At 35.9% G+C, this 21403-nt stretch overlaps 1 protein-coding gene and 1 pseudogene across 2 annotated transcripts in view; both read right to left on the bottom strand.

The window, feature by feature from the left end:
* The window catches only part of MTX2 (metaxin 2), a 64920-nt gene that overhangs the window by 17664 nt on the left and 25853 nt on the right, over positions 1 to 21403 (bottom strand). The gene's annotated exons all lie outside the window — the stretch shown is intronic.
* Positions 18133 to 19292, bottom strand: LOC103070262 (sin3 histone deacetylase corepressor complex component SDS3 pseudogene; annotated as a pseudogene). The gene has a single exon (XR_014368613.1). The product of XR_014368613.1 is annotated as a sin3 histone deacetylase corepressor complex component SDS3 pseudogene (transcript).

The raw sequence follows: 21403 nt of genomic DNA, 5'->3' as shown, positions 1-21403 counted from the left end.
TTTCCAAAGCTTCCTTCCAACTGGGTGTGACCAATGTCTAAATTCTGGCCAACGGGACTCAAAGTTCCGGGAAACTGCTCGGGAAGTTTCTTTAAAAAGAAGAGATATGACCTCTCCTCTTTTTCCTTCTTGCTGACTAGAATGTGAAAAAGATGACTTACAGCCACCGTAGCCAAACTGAATCACAGTAGAAGCTGAGTGTTGAAGATGGTAGAGCAACAAGAAGAGGCAAGAAGCCTAAGTTTTTGATAACATTCAGTCCCAAACCTGGATTACTTGTATTAAAAAAAGAAAGAAAGAAAAGAAATAAACTTCTATCTTTTTAAGCCACTGCTATTTTGGGTTTTCCATAACTCACAGCCAAACCTAATCCTGACTAATTTACCAACAATTACTGTTTCTAGGTTTAAACAGCACCTCACCCAAACAAAAGTTGACTCCTCTATGTCTATGTAAGTGTAACTAACAGTCCTCTAAATACTATAACCTATGCTCCCAATTTATAACAATAATAGTGAGCTTCTTGGTTGGCCCACAAGTATGGACTCCAGGTAGTGGTTCTCAAGCTTCAGTGTACCATCAAAGTCACGTGGAAGGCTTGTTAAAACACGGATTGCTAAGAAGGGAAGAATTAGAATAAGTATAAAGAGAACTTTCAAGAAGACTAAGAAGGAAGAAGGGAATTAAGAAGGGTCAACTCCCTTCTATTATATATGTATCTGTACCCAATGATGGAAAAAAGGTTGAGCTCATTAAAACATACATAGGAAATAGGCTGAAATGACAAGAGCCAGGCAGAATAACTGACATACAAGATCCATGAGAAGATAAAAAGGAATGAAATAAGAGCACAGGTGGAAGCATCTGTTTTTTTCAGGAAACAGGACACTTTTTCCACTGTACTTGCAAGGGGTGGTCAGCATAAGTGATGATGACTGCAAGCTGATAAGTGAGAAGGACAAGAAAATGAGGGAGTGCTCATATTCTGTGAAATGGGAGAAAAAAATGTCTGCCGAGAACGTAGGACTAAGAGGGGGTTTAGGCCTTCAGAAGAACAAAAAGAATTTGAAAGAACTGCTTAATGCATCTTCTCAAAGGTCAGAATAATACTCAGTTGTTAGTTAACAATCATAGTACTATATAAAATAGTAAATGTGGTTTATTTTGCTAACCTCCATATATATTGGTAACTGTACTAATCATTGTTCCAAAAAGCTGTGTTTCACTAAAAGAGATTAAGCAAAATTGTAACGTTCTACAATCAAAGCCGTGTTTCCAGTCCTGTGAATTTTTTACTTCTTTACTAAAAAATAACTGGCTTAATTTTAACCAATTTAACAACATTCAACTTACCACAGACTTCAATTGATGGCACAATTCTACTTAGCCAAAGATTAATTTTATGGCATTTACTGCAATTATTCTTCATCCCTGACTCAAAAGAAATTTTCTGAATTAATCTGAATTAATCACAAAAAAGTCTGATGTCACAAACACAGTATTTTCATCAAAAATGCAAACCAAAACATTACCATTACTGTCTTCAAGAGTATAAAAATTCCAAATCCAAAACAGACTTTGATTCAACAGTATTTCTCCTTTCTCTTGTAGCATAGGAGAAAAATCTCTGAGGCTCCAAAATAGTACTTTCACCTTTCACTTGCATTTTCAATCTCTTATCAGCACCTCAAATACTCTAATTAAAACAGGTATGATACACCAACCTAAAACACATTTTATTTTCAATTCTGAATAACAATCTGCATATTTTTATTCTTACGTAAATACAAAGAAATATGTAGTTCTAATTATAATAAGGAAAGTTAGGAAAATTCAGCCAACTCGTATTCCTCTGTTGGATACATTATTCCAAACTAATTCAAGTGACTGACAACATAAAATAAATAAAAAATTTAGCACATCCTATGAGAATAATGATTTATAACTGTGCTGTCTAGTATGGTAGTCACTGGTCACCTGTGGCTATTTAACTTAAATTTAAATTGATTAAATTTGAATAAAATTTTTAATTCAGTTCCCCAGTCACACTAGCCATTTCACATGCTCAATAGCCATTTCACATGCTCAAAAGCCATATGTGGCTAGTGGCTACCATATTTATTGGCCAGTACAAATAACAGAACATTTCCATCATCACAGAAAGTTCTACTGGACAGTGTGGTCTATTGCAATAGCAATGGTAATAGCAATAGCAATAGCAATGGTAATCAGTGCATAAAAGATACCTTAGCAAAACAGGCTGACATCATCTGAAAGAGATTAGGCTAAATATTATAAAAACAACCTGCATAGTATTACAGTGATGACTGTGAGACATTAAACACCATAATATTTTCAATTTTCAGAAAGAACTAATATAGTGTTTACTCATTTGCTGAGCAACCCCAATTGACAAAATGGGTCAGGTAAGTTTATTAAAATGTAAAAACTAAGAACTTTAGAATGAATAAATTAAAGCACAGCCAATAAATATATTCTTTGAATATAAATTTACTGAGTACCTAAACATATGACATGGTAGGACTTTTTTAAACACACACACACACACACACACACATGCACACAGAACATAATACCCAGTACCTAAAGTCTAAGATCCTGAAATTTAATTAGCTTCATGTAGTTTCAACATATTGAGTGAATTAAGTTCATAGCGTCAAAAAAATTCATTGAAGGGTAGGTCTGTATATTTTTTTATTTCCACAAAAAAATTCAAAGGAAAAAAGTAATACTAGATCATCGAGAACCAGTTAAACATGAAGGATTGAACTTACACATTTATCTCTACAACCTTTCAAAAAATCCAATGAAATAACAGTGAAGAAGCAGAAAATGTGTAAACCCAGAAAAGCACAAAGAATGGAAGAGGAGACCAAAGCAGACCAGAGATGTCAACCCATTTTTATAAGATAAAAAGCAGACTTAGCAGGGCAGAGGAAGCTGAAACCTAAGGGCATGCAGAGGAGAAAATCAATACATTTGCATCACAGAAACTGGGAAGATTCCAAAACTGGAGGCACCAAGTACCACAGAAGGCAGAGGTGAGGTAAAGGACTAAAAATAGGAGAATTGGATGAAAGTCTGTAAAGGCATCAGACAACTAGCCCATCCCCGATCTGGCAAGAGACAGGGGTTCATTCTCTGGAGAAATCCAACCAGAGAGGCTCCTGACTCAGGACCCAAGCACAGCAGAGGGCCCTGGGTAGAGGGTCACACTGGAAGGAAGGTTAAGGGAAAGTATGTACACTGTAGAGAGCCACAGCACCCTCTCCTTCTCAGCTCCCAAACACTGGCAGCCACATTAAGTCCTCCAGAGTACCCCTCCATAGAAAACACCTACCAATACTGATGATTTTAGTGAGGGGTAGGGACAGTGGCCAAAAAATGGCCACTGTGCAATCAGTCTATAGCGAAGTCAAAAAGTCCCTCAATGCCCCATCAGCTTTTTAGTGCCTCACTCTTAAATATAAATTTGTTAGCAGAGAACAACAGATATTTGAGGAAAGCCTCAAACATACAGAGCCAAAACAAAACTACAAAAAAAAGTAGTTGAGAGGAAACAGAAAATGCAGACAGCAACTTCAAAGAAAAATTATAATGGCTAATATTCATTGAGCACTTACTATGTGCCAGGTACTTGCATAAGAGCTTAACTCTATGAGGTAGGTACAAAATAAAAATCCCTATTTTAAGATGAGAAAACAGAAGCACAGGGAGGTCAAGGAATCTATTCAAGGCATATAGGAAGAAAGGAAAGGAGGGAGGGAAGAAAGGAGAGAAAAAGGGAAAGAAAGGAATAAAAGAAAGAAAGAAAAATGGAAAAAAGGAAAATGAAAAGAAGCAAAGCACACAAAGGACTTAGATGACACTGAATGTCTCAAAAGAAGCTCCAAAAGCTAAAGGATGACAAAAGGCTTTCAAAATTCTAACGAAAAACCTTGCCAACCTAAAATTCTACATGTGGCCAAGGAATCAATCAGGTGTGAAGATAGAATTGTAAAAAAACATAACACAAGCAAGGTCTTTTTTAAAAGCCTAAAATAAAAAAAATAAACCAAGAAAAAAAGAACATAGGATGCAGAAAATTAGGGAATCCAACATAAAAGGAAGACAAGAAGAATATCCTGAATGATGATGAACAGCAGTCTTAACAACGAGCTATGACGCCAACCAAGAAAGAAACTGTCCCAATTAAAGTAGAAGGAACAGGGCTTTCAAAGGTAATAGTTCCAAGAAATAAATAAATAAATAAAGGACCTGATGTGTTTGACCACTGTGAGGGGGAGTTTTACAGTTCAGTCAAAGAGTTTAGGAGAGAAAACTACCCAAATGAATTAAATAAAGCAATTATTTACTCAATGGGAAAAAAATCATATAGAAAGAATATGTTCATTGTACACTAAGCCACTCAGCTGGGGTCAATATTTACATTCTAATTATAATATAAACACTGAATATTAATTTAACAAAAGTTAAAGAACTATTGGGAAGATGGGGATGGAGAAGCGGAAGAGAGCTGCAAATGGTAAATTTCGTAGTGGAATTCAATAGATATATTTAAATTAAAAAATGAAACGGCAACACAAGCATCTTATTTAGAAATACAGAGGTAAATACCCAGGGGAAAAAAATACAGCTGAAAGAACAGAAAGTGGTTGTTTCTGGGTATCAGGATTTGGGGTGAGGTAAGGGTGGGACAGTCGACTGTTTTCTGTGTGTGATAAGACTCCCATATATTGATGGTGGGAGTGAGCCACCATCAATGAGCCAACCACTTTGAACTGTTTGGTAATACTGACTATTAAGCAGATGCCTACTCTGTCAGCCAACAATTCCCCTCCCAGAAATACACCAAAAAGAAACAAGGCATATAGCCACTAACATACAAGAATGCTCCTAGCAACTTCGTCCATATAATCAAAGGAACTCAAGTGTTCGTTAACATGAGCAGCAACTCTAAAATTCCTAATTCCAAGCTAAAAAGGATATATAATGTTACCAATTGCTATTATAAAAAAGCAAAAAATATAAAAAGATTACACATTTTTCTTAACTCTAAATTCTTTAGAAATAGCACACTTGGAGAACTTTTAAATCAGAGAAATTCTAGAAACAATCCCAGAAGGTAACACCTATGATAATCCATGAAGATTCTAAATTCTATTTCTTCAGTAATTACTTCTGAATCATACCTTCTGGGAACTACAGCTCAAATATTTTGTAAAAACTAGTTTTGAGAAACAGAATATATTTCATTTACATATAATCGAAACTAAGGCCAGGAGTCTAAAGAAATAAGAACAATCTGTTACCAATCAATTCGACCCTTACAAATACTTTAAATCCTATATTCAAAAGTTATTTTAGATAACAGTGCCACTCCTTTTATTAGATCATAAAACTAGCATCTTAAATGTTGGGGGGAAACCTAACACATGTTGCAGATAAAGGAATGTCTTGTGATCGCTGGGGTCAGGTGGGGTGGGGGTGGCAGCAGTGGGAGGGATGAATGAACTGGGAGTGTGGGGTTAGCAGAAACAAACTACTATATACAGGATGGATAAACAACAAGGTCCTACTGTACAGCACAGGGAACTACATTCGGTATCCTGTGATAGACCAGAATGGGAAAGAATATGAGAAAGAATGTATATATATGTATAACTGAATCACTTTCCTGTATAGTAGAAATTAACACAACATTGTCAATCAACTATATGTCAATAAAATAAATTTTTAAAAAAAGAATGTCAGAAATATAGACAGGGATCCTGTAACAGCAGTCCTTCAGTAACACGGTGGCAAGGCTTCTGATTCCTCTTTCTTCTCATTTCAGAATGCTCTGTCTTCTAAAACTAGCTTTTACTGCTGTAATTCCCAGTTATGTGCCTGGTACATAACAGATAATAATTATCAGCTCAATGAATAAATGAACAAACACACAAAAATCTGAACAATACATAAACCACAAAATAAACAAAGAGTAGAGAATCCAAAACTCAGTACACCTAGTTCTAGTCATACATGAACTTTTCTAAATGAAACAACAGAAACTTCTGATAATAAAAACACGGGGGGGGAAAAAAAGGCTGCTTTTGTCAAAATTCAAAACAAAATTTATACTCAACCACTGGTCGGGGTATAAATCAATGTAATCTTTTCAAAGGGCACTTTGGTAACATCTACCAAAATTCTACATATACATAGCCTTTGACCCAGTAATTGTATTGCTAGAAATATATCATATAGGCATACTTACATAAGATTATATAAGATATATATAAGGATATTCACACCTAAGCCCTATTTATAGTAGCAAAGTAATAATTATAACAATAGCCTAATATCCATCAATAAGCGACTGGTTCAATAAACTGTGGTGAATCTATTAATGGAATATTTGTAGCCTTCAAAAAAGAATGGGGTTGCCCCTCAACTGAACTTCTCACACTAAACTCCAAAGACATTTCTCATCTGGGCTACTGAATGACATAAGACAGTATACACCAAATGCAGAATTGCTTTTTGTATTATTTTTCTTCTAAAGGCCTGGAGCAAATCACTTAAACCATAGCTTAATAAGGTCTGCAAAAGGCTAATTTATTTGGCCCATTGCATAGCTTCCTGTGAACTAACTTGGTAGGAGGATATAATTTTGAATATCTAGAAGAATGAATGGAAAGCAATTATTCACTCATTCACTCACTGAATAAATATTATTGAGCACTGGGAATAGAGTGGTCCCAGACCTCATGGAGTTTACATTCTAATGGAGACAGATGATAAGCAAATAAACCAGAATAGATCCACTGTGATTCCTGCTACTTAGAAATACAAAGCAGTGTGAGGGTATTGCCACTAATGTAGGATGGTCAGGTAAGGGTTCACCGGTAACATAACATTTGAGCATAAACCTGAAGGAAGTTAGGGAGCAATCCATGTAGGTTTCTAGGACAGCAGTCCAAGTTCAAAGCAGTTCTGTGCTTCAACTGGAGTGTTTGAGGAACAGCAACAAGACCTGTGTGACAATGCAGACTAAGGAAGTGAGTGGTAAGAGACAAGCTCAGAGAGACAACAAGGAGATCATGTAGGACATATAGATAATTGTAAGGATTGTGGCTTTTAATCTGAGTGAGACAAACAATCATTACAGGGGCTTGAGCTGAGGATTGCTGGAATCTGACTGACATTTTAAAGGATTACAAACCATTATAAAGAGATTAGATTGTAAAGAGTAGAAGGGTGGAAACACAAGAACTAGTTAAAATTTTGCACTAATCCAGGCAAGAAATGATGGCAGCCCAGGCCAGGATAGGAGAGCTGGAGGTGGTAAGAAGTCAGATCCTGGCTATGTTTTCAAGGTAGGGCCAAAAAGATTTGCTGGTAACTGGATGTGGACATAGCAAAAAAGAGAGGACTCCAAAGATGACTCAAAGTTTCTCACATAAACAATAAGAAAGACGGAATTGCCATTTACCAAAATAGGAAAAACTGTGGGATGAGCAGGTTTTGGTGGGAGGAGGAGGATTCAGGGGTCTTTAGATGGTCTTCTCTAATTATCACTTCTCCGTTAGACTTCTGACAGGCAATGAATAGCAGAAAACTGTGCTCTCTTTTCAAAGGCCTGGAGTTGCAAATGGCACAGTTATATGCTTTGAAACCAGATAAACAGATTCTAATGAAACATCAAGAAGCCCAATCTCAAAGGCCACCCCATCTCTTTTATGAACAAAGGTGACAGAAATACCTACAAATCAGTATCATCTTTGTCAACACTTTCCTGCAAGTATGGTAATATCAAGGTGTTAAGAAATGGGTAGAGCTACAGATATTATGCAGAATAAAAACACAATCAAGGACAGTTTTAATCTTTGATCTTTTCTGCATCTATAGCCCACCACGCTTAAAAACTGAAAAGTCAATTTAACACCTGGTTAAACAAGAAGCTTTAAGAAGCCAAGAAACCATCTGATAAGAACAGTATTATCTTCTGAAAATTTACTGAGAAGTAACACATGAAGGAGCCACTGTCAGCCGGACTCCTTTAAAATCTCAGCAACTATGGCCCAGTTGTCAGAAAATTTAAAATAAGCATGCAAGTCTCACAATTAATATAAGCAGGTAAGCAGAATAACATTAATGAGCAAATCAAACAAAACAAAACATCTCAAATAGTGTTCCAGAAAGAATCTAGAGGGAAGTCAGTGGAATTAAATTTAAGCCAAAAAGTCATCAATTTCTTTTACAGAAAACAATAATTATGGTGGTTCCTGACAGAAGTAAGGAAATAGAATCTACAACCTTAAAAAACCTTAAAATATCAAATATCCTTTGTTTTAATTGCATTATGTTAACAACAACCAAAAGGGTAATTAGAAATATTCAGTTCATGAAAAATATTCAGTTCATGAAATTCAGTTCATGAAATTCAACCCTGGTTGAATGGAAACACAGCCAGCCAACAACAGGCCCACCCTGGTCACTGCATGTGCACATGGAGGATGCTGCCTCATTGAGAAGCTGTCCTTAGCATCATTTAGAGTAATTTGACTTTCTGTTGCTGACTCATAAGCCATACCACTCTTATGACTGGGCTACTATTAGCACACTCTCACTCCTTATCTGTCACTGGTTAAGTACCCTAGCAGAAGCTAATGGATCCTAACAGAGTAGAGATTTAAGAAGCAAACTGTTTAAGTGGGAGACTATAGTGTCTTTTGAAAAACGGGAATCCCCTGCATCAGTCTTTAAAGTCAATATAGAACAAAACAAAAGTTAATAGAGCAGTGAGACAGCTCTGGGTGGAATCTTGGTGATGACTGTGTTAATCTGAGAAAGTTCCTTTACCTTGTAAGCTTTCCCATTTCTAAAATGAAGACACCTTATTATGCAAATTAACTGAAGTGTTGTAGTAAAACACTTTACATACTGTCTGGCACATAGTATTTCAATAAATATAAGGTATTATTATTAAAATTAGCAGTAATAATATTAGTATAATAAATACTCATAAAGCTATCTGCAAAAGAAGGAAGACTATTTAACCTTGGTGATTTCAAAAGAAAACTTCACTTATTTTATTACCTATTAAACACCTCCTTAAGAGAAAAGGGCAAATAATAATTATATACTGTAACTTAGTTATATTTATTTATAATCAAAATAGAAAAATTGTGCACTAAGACAGAAATCTCTAAGTAGATATTAAAAGAATAAATAAGGGAACATAACGAAAAGCTTATACAATATAAAATCTTCTCAACAAGGCAAAAACAACTGAAGACATTTTGATATTGACATAAACTTTTACTTTACAAATAGTTTTTCAGTCATACACACTGATGAAACTGATAAAAGGCCTCCCCCTCCAGAACATAAGTTCCATTAGTACATGATGACCACGCCTATCTTGTTCACTACTTTATCCTCAGCACACCACAGGTTCTCAATAAACGTTTGCTTAATGAATAAGACACAGATATTCACAATAATAAATACAAACATACCTGTTCATAGAAAATGAGTAAGCTACAACAAAGATTAGCATTTTGTTATTTTATGTTACCAAAGCTCACTGCATTAAAAAGATCAATGTAACTCCTGTTAAATTCAGAGGTATTTAAGTAGGTATGTTTTAGAAAAACAATAACAGGAATTCAACTTCTTAAAAAATTAGCTATGCAGAAATCATCAGAAACCACAATTCAATATGCACAAAAAGCTCTAAATAGAGCAAGTTTGTAACCAAAAACATGAAATGCTATTGGGAGCACATACGAAACATCACATCAGAAAATAGGACCTTCCTAATTAACATAACTCTCACCTGAAAACCACTCTTGGACTATATGACTCAAGTTTAAATATATCAATATCTGACAGCTGTAGAAAAAAATCAAGTGCAGAAAGAAAGCAACAAAAAAGATAACCAGAATAGGAAAAGATATAAGCTTTCCCTGATAGAATTAAATATAAATAAAAGTAAATCATAGCGTCAAAATTACGTAAAAGAGTTATAAAATAGTCAAAGACACAGAAGGAATAATTCTTGTAACCCAAGAACCTAATACAGTACCAGTCACAGAGCTGGCAGTCAATGAACAATTTGGGAGTAATGACAGGAAACTACTTTTTTTCTGAGTTCCTATAATGAATGTTGTAAAGTTTTGTGATTTACAGATTAAATATTCCCAACTGAGGAAAATAACAACAACAACAAAACCCACTAAATTTAAAATTCTTAGGATAAGTTAAATAGTAGACGGCAGCAATATAAAACGTATTCATTTCATTTTAATAACCTAATGGTAACTCGATACTGAATCATTTACCAATGAACAACACCAATTAACTTCCTTTCTTTATTCCAAAAATAAAATGAACATTTATCTTATAAGTTAAATACATAACAATACTCTTTAATTGCACTTAAGCAGTAAAATCAACATTGCTTGCCAATAAAAATATTAAAAGAACTCAAAATTTTAAAGAATTGCCCTCAATAACCTTTTAAAAGATTGGGTGCTTTAAATTGATTAACACTGTAGAATTTAAGGGATTATAAACATAGTTTCTAAATGTATGTAAACTTAACATTAACAAAATTATCCAAATTCTAAATAGAAAAAAATCCATTTTCAGTCCAACCATTACCAGTTATCCTTAGACAGCAGGCCTCAGGTTTTCTTCTTTAGGACAAAGCTTCTATTCATTTCATAATTAAATTTGAAATATTTTAGGTAAGAACTCACTAAGAACTATTCTAAAGCACGCAATACCATTTTCAGGGCACAAAATAAAAATGGTTCTGAATTTTAATTCATATCTTGTTTTACCCAAACACAAAGGAAAATCTGTGACAACTGAAGGATTATTTTCCACCTTACCGAGGAGACATGTTTTAAAATTAAAAACCATGAACAAATCTATCTACAAAATAATTCATTTTTTATATCAAACAGCTGCAGACCCTGTAATTGAAATAATGTATCTAAGGTTACAAATGAAGAGTGTTAGGTATCATTCTTGAAGTGACAGATTAAGTTCCTAATCCAGTTAAAGTAATAGCCATATTTGTAGTTTAACATAAATTAAGACCTTAATTATATTTGTGACTATTTTAAACAAAATAACAAATTCCTTTGTACCTGGCAATGTAATTTATATCAAAGCCAGGTTCATTTTTCAAACCAATCTATTTCACACTGCAGAAATACTCTGGTATAATGGTATAATGTAATTCTTGTTGTAGAATGTTGAAAGAGTAGATTCACTAAAAGCACAGAAGAGGTTTGAAGATAAATGAAGATGCTATTCATTCAAGGGTAATTTCATCTTAGAACTGTATGAAAGATGTTTCGCTCACACGGGGTAGTGTATGGTCTCAAATTTAAGTGCATTTTCAGCTCAAATATAATGCTGCTAGATCGATTACGTTGATACTGTATATCTAATCATGAAGAATTCTAGCCTTTTTCTGTTTAAAAAATAGACTGTCATTTTTTTCATCTTACTGCTATGTCTTTATTGTTGTGTTTAACAGCAACAAATTTTAAAATCCTGCTTGCTATTTACTTTTTAAACAGAAAAGTATACAGTTGCTACTCTAACTTGCGATCTCTCAGAACTACAGAAATGTAAATTTCTGCTAAGTTAAATAGATATTTATATTAGCAAACCATTATCCTGTATAACCATTTTACATTATTTCACTAATTACTAAAAATGACAACTCTAATAGCCACCTAATTCTATTTTGAGTATACTTCATTTTCACAAATCTGTAAGATTAATTTAAATGTTTTATATATACCATACCATTTATGTGTTGAGGGATTAATATTAATACTGAGAATTTTTTTAATCTGCTAAATTCTATTTGCACTTTAAGTTCACAATCATCCCTCCTAAAGGTCACATTTTATACATTTAAATCATTCCAGGTGTTATATGCATATATCACCAAAATGCTTTATAATACTTCTGATATAAAAAAGGTAATGTAATGTAACACTTCAATCTGAAGAATTTAAATTCAGTGATATCAAGGAAACATCTGCAGCCTTTATTGTGCTCATTTTAGAACACTGAAAAGGATCCACTAAATTCTCTCTGTCCCTTAGCTTTCCTTCTCCTAATCCTGGAAGTGAACCCAGAAGCCTCCTCTTGCAGAAAATGATCAAGTGGAAGGGATAAACATACTTTAAAGAACTAAAATTTTATACTTTATAAAACTTTAAGAAAGTTATATCAATTTAAAAATGTTTTACATATAATAGTATTCTATTAATTCTCTATTAAAATAAATGTATCACTGCATTCCCACCTATTGGATTTATATCAGGTTTAAACTGACACTTAGAAACTACATACAACCATAAACAAGTTGTTTAAAGTAGAAAATGTATTAAACCAAACTGAAAATTCAAAATCATTTCCTCTAAAGTTCTATAGGTAAGTTGTCCACTGTGACCATCTGAATGACACAACAAGTTTACAACAGCTGTAATTTCATAATCACAGTTCTTTCTCCAATGCAACAATTGACCTGCAGTCCTGAAGGAAAGAGAGATACTCCTCTTTCCTGTTCTTCCCCAATCACTACATTCGGATGTTATCATTTAACTTCAAATTAATATGTCCACCTAAAAAGCATCAATTGTGAAAAGGAAGAAGCAAGGGTCAGCTAACTGCTTATCAGCAGATCTGACATGTTAGTGTTCATGGCCCAGTATTAATGGGGCCTATAAAAATGCTGACTTTTTTTTTTTTTTTTCCTTGCGTTATGCGGACCTCTCACTGTTGTGGCCTCTCCCATTTGCGGAGCACAGGCTCCGGACGCGCAGGCTCAGTGGCCATGGCTCACGGGCCCAGCCGCTCCGCGGCATGTGGGATCTTCCCGAAACGGGGCACGAACCCGCGTCTCCTGCATCGGCAGGCGGACTCTCAAGCACTGCGCCACCAGGGAAGCCCAAAATGCTGACATTTTTAATGATTAAACTTGGGGGAGCACACTAGAGAGGCAGGCTCTCAATGAAATAGCTTAAACTATATTTTCCTACTGTTAAGATAGGACTTTGGTCTCCCAGTTTATTTCCTTTTGTACCAATAGTAAATAATTCTTTCTGGTTATATGACTAGATATAATTTTTAAAAAGCAAAACAAAATTTTTTATAACAGCCTGTGTTAATAAAAACCACAAAACCTGAAGGAAAAAAAAACCAACATATTCAACAGAAAGAATATAGTTTTTTTCTGTTGTGTTCCCTTTCATTTTTAGAGATTAAGCATTTATTCACAAAGGATAGGAAAAAATAAGAAGATTATTTCCCTTAACCTGAGCTTAAATGTTATTCCTAATTGAAGTAACTAAAAAATGAAGAAGTAAAAAGACTACTTTTTCATTCAGCATTCTAATAATCATCAGTTTGAGACACTCTCTAAAAAATAAATTTAATAACTAAACTTTTACAATATTTAGATTAAGCCATACAAAAAAAGGAAAACAGGTTTCTTTTTAAATTGGCTTCATATATAATACACAAAAATCCTTTCTAAAACTTACTAGAAGTAACATTTTATTATATAAAGACACTCACAAAATATGTATATAAGTCTTTGAAGCAAAAATAGGCACTAATTCAGCATTCAACATCATCTTGTAGTTCTATTGCTTTCACTTTTTTCAAAAGAATTTCCCATTTATTACCTAACTTGAACTTCCTAATAACCCATAACATAGGTAATACTACCTTTATCACATCTCAGAGATCCAAAAGCTGCAACATATCTATCTCTCACATCTTAATGTAATCCGTAAATTGTAAGATATAATTTGCTAGGAAATGTCAGAAATGATTTTTGAATTAAGTGTCTACTTATTTTTGGATAAAACTCCAAAGGTCTGTCTGGACTGGACTGGTATGCAGCAAAGTGTTACAAGGGTAGACTCTAGACCCAGACTCCCGGGATTTGCATTCCAACTCTTGTCAAGTACTAATTATATAAGTTTGGGCCAATTGCTTAACCTCTCTGCCTCAACTTCCTAATCTGCAAAATGGAAATAATAATGCTACCTACCTCATATGGTGCCTGTGTGTAAACATTATCTATGATACCTAAAGTACACAGAACAAGACCTGGCGCATGGAGTAAGTGCTGTGTAAATTTTAGCTTCAGTTATTACTGTTGTTCTTATTAATATTATCTGCAGAATGGGGATTATAACAGCACTGACCTCATAGAGTTATTATAAGGATTAAATGAGTTCATAAGAATTAAGTGCTCAGCACAGTGGTGAGTACATAGTAGGCACTCCACCAATGCTGTTGGTGTCTGTTTACCTCCTCAATTTGTGGGCTCTATGACCTTGGCCAGAGCTTTCCTGAGCTTCAGTTTCCACATCTTTAAAATGAGCTTAATAATAGTGCCCTACACTAGGGTTACGGTAAAGATTGAATGAGATACCGCACATAAAAGCTCTCAATAGGGTGCCTTAGACAATAGAAGCATTCAATAAATACTCAACTTTAAAACAAACCTTTAGTATTATTAAAATAATGGTTTGTTTGAATTCAAGCACTCTATATTAACAACTTTTAGTTACAGAATGAAACAATGAATATAAAAATTATTGATGTTCATACAGCTTTAAATATGTCCAAAAATAATTCTTACACCTAACATTTATTTTAATTACTTTAGGCATTACAAAGCCTGCAAGCTTCCATTCCTGATGCTGACACTGATTATGTATATTTCTGTCAAAGAATCAGGAAAGAAGGAAATAATAACCAATATTCATTGCATGTTTACAATACGCCAGGTGCTTTTCTAAATGCTTTAATTTTTATATATATTTTACATATTTTTTAACACATTCAGTCTTCATGACACCCAGTAGGATAGCTTCTATTACATCTCCATTTTACAGATGAGGAAACTTGAAACAAAGAGTCATGTTTAAGGTATTTGCAACAGAGACCAACCACCCATTTTCATTTGTGGAATCTGCTATAAAAGACAACATATACTGAAACAGTAAAGACATAAACTTCTTGAAGAAAAATCAAATGAAACATTTTCTGCAGAAAACTTTGAAGCCCATATGCATTTGCTCATACAGTATTTCTGGACATGTGCTGCCCAATACAAGAGCCACCAGCTACATACAGAGTACTTGAAATGTGGTTGGCAGAAATTGAGATGTGCTGTAAGTGTGAAATACACAACAGATTTTGAACTTAATATTAAAAAACCAAAAAGCATCACGTTAATAAATTATGTACTGATTACATGTTAAAATGATAATATTTGATAATATTAAATAAAATATATTATTAAAATTAATTTCACCTGTTTCTTTTTACTTCTTTTAGTGGGGCTACTACAAAATTTTAAATTACATATATGGGCAACATTATATACATTATATATCTACTGGACAGTTGATTTAGGTTTAGGGGATGAGAGGATAGCAACAGAGAATTGTTATCAAAATTCTTTTACCAACCATTACAAGCTTCAAAGTGGACGTAATATTATGAAATAGAAGATTTCTCTCCCCCATGTTTGTGTATGTAATACTGTGTATGTGCACCTTGCTATATATATGTGTGTGTGTGTGTATATATTTATATACACACACACACACTGCTCATGAGAACCAGAGGAACACACTACTCTAATACTTCAAAATATTCAACATACAAGATTATTTTATGACTAGGCAAACACTTCAGGTAATACCAATACTTTGTGGATGAAAGAAGGAAAGCAAATCTAAGAGGAAATAACAGCCATGGGGGAAAAAAATTTATTTTCTTTTAAACTGAAATCATAAAAGTTCCTTTAACCAAAAAAAAAAAAAAAAAACAACTAACCACTTAGTCCCAGGAATATAATAAATGCCAATTCTATGTGGTAAGTAAAATTTAAATTTCCTGATGGCTTAACTGGCAGACTACTAAAATATCTGATGCTTGATATCTGATATCTTCTAGAAAATATCCAGTTTATGGATACCCATCACATTATTTTGATCAATTTTATACATTTAACTGATTCTTCTAAACGGATACTGGTCCACTATATAGAAGAAAATTACTCCATAAAGTTTACATCAGATATCTGGAAAAGTCACATTTATAGTCATGGCTACTATCAGCTGTCAAGTCAAAGAATATTGAAGAAAACCAAGAATTTTTAATATATGCTGGTTAATTTATCATCTAAGTGACATACGTAGGATAACAAAAAAAATTAAAACAGTTATGCAAAATTCTGCATTTTAAAAGGTTCTTATTTTCTGGTTTTAACTGGAACTGTGATTTGAGATGCCATGGTGAGAAAGGAAATTAATAAGAACCATAAAAACAGAATTACTAGATAAGGTACACACTAAGATTTCTTTTTTCTTTCCTTCCCCAGATTATTTACAATATTAATTTTTTTTAACAGTAATATAATGATATCTTGGTTTGGGCTGAAAACTAGTTAAACCAGCTATTCTAGGGTTTCTCAACATTGACACCATTTACATTTGGGGCTGGATGATTCTTTCTGTGGAGGGACTATCTCATGCACTGTTTCACAGCATCCCTGGTGTCTACCCAACAGATGCCAAAAGCAGCCTTCCTAGCAGTTGTGACAATCAAAAATGTCTGAACACTGTCAAATGTCCTCTTTGGGGTAGTAATCCTCCCTCAGTTAAGAACTACTGGTCTATTCCCACCCAAAATACAAATGGGACCTAATGAAACTTAAAAGCTTTTGCACAGCAAAGGAAACCATAAATAAGAAAGACAACCCTCAGAATGGGAGAAAATATATGCAAATGAAGCAACTGACAAAGGATTCATCTCCAAAATACACAAGCAGCTCATGCAGCTCCATATCAAAAAAACAAACAACCCAAACCAATAATGGGCGGAAGACCTAAACAGACATTTCTCCAGAGAAGGCATACAGATTGCCAACAAATACATGAAAAGATGCTCAGCATCGCTAATCATTAGAGAAATGCAAATCAAAACTACACTGAGAAAAAAAAAGAAAAAAAAACTACAATGAGGTATCATCTCACACCAGTCAGAATGGCCATCAGCAAAAAATCTACAAACCATAAATGCTGGAGAGGGTGTGGAGAAAAGGGAACCCTCTTGCACTGTTGGTGGGAATGTAAATTGATACAGAACTACCATATGACCCAGCGATCCCACTACTGGGCATATACCCTGAGAAATCATAATCAAAAAAGAGTCATGTACCACAATGTTCACTGCAGCTCTATTTACAATAGCCAGGACATGGAAGTAACCTAAATGTCCATTGACAGATGAATGGATAAAAAAGATGTGGCACGTATATACAATGGAATATTACTTGGCCATAAAAAGAAACGAAATTGAGTTACTTGTAGTGAGGTGGATGGACCTAGAATCTGTCATACAGGGTGAAGTCAGTCAGAAAGAGAAAAACAAATACTGTATGCTAACACATATATATGGAATCTAAAAAAAAAAGCACGGTTCTCATGAAACTAGGAGCAGGACAGGAATAAAGATGCAGACGTAGAGAATGGACTTGAGGACACGGGGATGGGGAAGGGTAAACTGGGATGAAGTGAGAGACTAACACTGACATATATACAGTACCAAATGTAAAATGGATGGCTAGTGGGAAGCAGCCGCATAGCACAGGGAGATCAGCTCGGTGTTTTGTGACCACCTAGAGGGGTGGGATAGGGAGGGTGGGAGGGAGACTCAAGAGGGAGGGGATATGGGGATATATGTATGCATAGAGCTGATTCACTTTGTTATACAGCAGAAACTAACACAAGTTTGTAAAGCAATTATACTCCAATAAAGATGTTAAAAAAAATAATAAATGTCTAAACACTGTCAAATGTCCTCTGTGGGGTAGTAATCCTCCCTCAGTTAAGAACTACTGGTCTATTCCTACCCAAAACCTTCCTATTGGCGAAAATTACTTCAGTACTTCCTAAACTACTATTCTTTACTTTTAGAGGCTCTTCACAAGGGATCCCCAGATACCTTCAGCAGGGATATCAGTAAGCCTCCTGAAACCACATGCAGAAATGCAGAAAAAAAAACCATTCCAGAAAAGGGGTCAAGGGAAGAACAACACTGGAGAAAGTCAGGCCGCTGACCTCCAGCGGATCACAAAGAGCCCACGCTGAAGCTGACCCAAGTAAATCCTCATCTTGGTGCTGTCGCTTGTCTTCCTCACCCAGATCTCATTGGCTCCGACAGAGCTGATCACACAACTGAATTTCTGGTTGTCCTTTGACTCCAGATAGATGGCCTGGCTCTTGTGGTACCATCTTTTATCATAGTACAGTTTGCCATCTTCTATCCGAGCTTCAAACCTCTGGGCTGGAGACTCTGCAGGTGTGGCGGGCAAGTGTTCGGGAGAGGACGGGGATGCTGGTCTCTTGGGTGACTTCAGCTTATTTAACGTTCTCAGATCCTCCATGATCTGTTCATCTGTTAACAAATAGTTTAGCTGGGCAGGAGCAGGTTTTCGCCTCTTGTCTGGGATGGGGACAGGATCATTTGGTTGCCTCCGCAACTTTCTGGTCATGATGGGTTTCACTTCCATAGAATCTCCAGTCAGTTCCATCGTTAGCTTTTCATTTTCAATCATTTTCTTCTTTTCTTCTAGCTCGGCAATCAGGTTCTCTTTCAGCTCAACCTTCTTGTCTTCAAATTCCTTCACTGCCGCCTTCTTTTCCTTGATGTAATTTCTTTCCACTTGTTCAGTTTCCAGCTGGAGGAAGAGTTCTGCATTTCGTATCCTCTCTTTGTACTGCTGATCTAGTTTTTTCATCCTCTTCTGATATTCCTGTAATGTACCTTCTTGCAGTTGTTGCAACTGTCTCTTGAGAGAAGCCAATTTATCCTGATACATCTGTTCCTTCATTTCTACATAGCCTTCTTCATCATGCTTTGCCAGGTCAGTTTCGCTAGCATCCTCAGTGTCTTCGACCGACTCGCGGCCCCGGCAGCTGCGCTCGTCATCCTCGGCGCTCTCCAGCTCTTCGTCCTCCTCAGGGTAGTACTCCGGAGCCGGCGGCGCTCCAGCCGGGGCCGGAGCTGGAGCTAACAGCCCCGCAGCACTCATATCGCCTCTGCCCGCAGCTTAGCGTGCCACCCGGGATCTGCGGCCACGCGCCCTGCGGACTCCACGTCCGCATAGCAGCGCCCAAGGGAGGCGCCAACTCGAAGAGCCGGAGCCGCGGCTACCCCTTCCCTGTCTGGGTTTATACTTCTATACGCACTGGAATGTTTCCTAGAGAAACATTCTATAGTAGCTTTCATGAGACCCTGAAAAGAGTTATCCCAAAAATGGCAACTAAAAAAGGGTTAAGAGGGGGCTTCCCTGGTGGCGCAGTGGTTGAGAATCTGCCTGCTAATGCAGGGGACACGGGTCTGGGAAGACCCCACATGCCGTGGAGCAACTTGGCCCGTGAGCCACAACTACTGAGCCTGCGCATCTGGAGCCTGTGCTCCGCAACAAGAGAGGCCGCAATAGTGAGAGGCCTACGCACCGTGATGAAGAGTGGCCCCCACTTGCCGCAACTAGAGAAAGCCCTCACACAGAAACGAAGACTCAACACAGCCAAAAATAAATAAATAAAAAAATTTTTTAAAGGGTTAAGAATTAGTGCTTGAGCTAAAATATTCACTGTGCCCTCATATGGTCACCTGATTTTTGATAAAGGAGGCAAGAATATACAATGGAGAAAAGACAGCCCCTTCAATAAGTGGTGCTGAGAAAACTGGACAGCTACATGTAAAAGAATGAAATTAGAACACTCCCTAACACCGTACACAAAAATAAACTCAAAATGGATTAAAGACCTAAATGTAAGGCCAGACACTATAAAACTTAGAGGAAAACATAGGCAGAACACATAAATCACAGCAAGATCCTTTTTGACCCACTTCCTAAAGAAATGGAAATAAAAACAAAAATAAACAAACGGGACCTAATGAAACTCAAAAGCTTTTGCACAGCAAAGGAAACCATAAACAAGACGAACCCTCAGAATGGGAGAAAATATTTGCAAATGAAGCAACTGACAAAGGATTCATCTCCAAAATTTACAAGCAGCTCATGCAGCTCAATATCAAAAAAACAAACAACCCAATCCAAAAATGGGCAGAAGACCTAAATAGACATTTCTCCAAAGAAGATATACAGATTGCCAACACATGAAAGGATGCTCAACATCACTAATCATTAGAAAAATGCAAATCAAAACTACAATGAGGTATCACCTCACACCAGTCAGAATGGCCATCATCAAAAAATCTACAAACCATAAATGCTGGAGAGGGTGTGGAGAAAAGGGAACCCTCTTGCACTGTTGGCGGGAATGTAAATTGATACAGCCACTATGGAGAACAGGATGGAGATTCCTTAAAAAACTAAAACTAGAATTACCATATGACCCAGCAATCCCACTACTGGGCATATACTCTGAGAAAACCATAATTCAAAAAGAGTCATGTACCACAATGTTCATTGCAGCTCTATTTATGATAGCCAGGACATGGAAGCAACCTAAGTGTCCATCGACAGATGAATGGATAAAGAAGATGTGGCACATATATACAATGGAATATTACCCAGCCATAAAAAGAAACGAAACTGAGTTATTTGTAATGAGGTGGATGGACCTAGAGTCTGTCATACAGAGTGAAGTAAGTCAGAAAGAGAAAAACAAATACAGTATGCTAACACATATATATGGAATCTAAAAAAAAAAAAAAAAAAAAAAAAAGGTCATGAAGAACCTAGAAGCAGGACAGGAATAAAGACACAGACCTACTAGAGAATGGACTTGAGGACACAGGGAGCGGGAAAGGTAAGCTGGGACAAAGTGAGAGCGTGGCATGGACATATATACACTACCAAATGTAAAATTGATAGCTGGTGGAAAGCAGCCTCATAGCACAGGGAGATCAGCTCGGTGCTTTGTGACCACCTAGAGGGGTGGGATAGGGAGGGTGGGAGAGAGGGAGACACAAGAGGGAAGAGATATGGGGATATATGTATAGCTGATTCACTTTGTTATAAAGCAGAAACTAACACACCACTGTAAAGCAATTATACTCCAATAAAGATGTTAAAAAAAAATACTCACTGTGCCCTGAAGCTATCTTTTCAAAAGTATAAAGACTGAAGACACTATTTCACACACAGCAAATAATTTACTTGTGCTATCAGTTATCAAGCAAGATTGCTTCTACCACACTTATAAACCCTTCATTCAACAAATATTTATTGAGTACATTTTATAAGCTAGGCACTGTGCCATTAGTATTTGAAAACTAAACTTAAATTTCAACTTCC

This window comes from Lipotes vexillifer, unplaced genomic scaffold (genome assembly GCF_000442215.2).
Source record: "Lipotes vexillifer unplaced genomic scaffold, Lipotes_vexillifer_v1.1 scaffold645, whole genome shotgun sequence".
NCBI lineage: Eukaryota > Metazoa > Chordata > Mammalia > Artiodactyla > Lipotidae > Lipotes > Lipotes vexillifer.
Note: the sequence above shows the minus strand (reverse complement) of the source record. Positions and strands in the feature narration are given on the sequence as shown.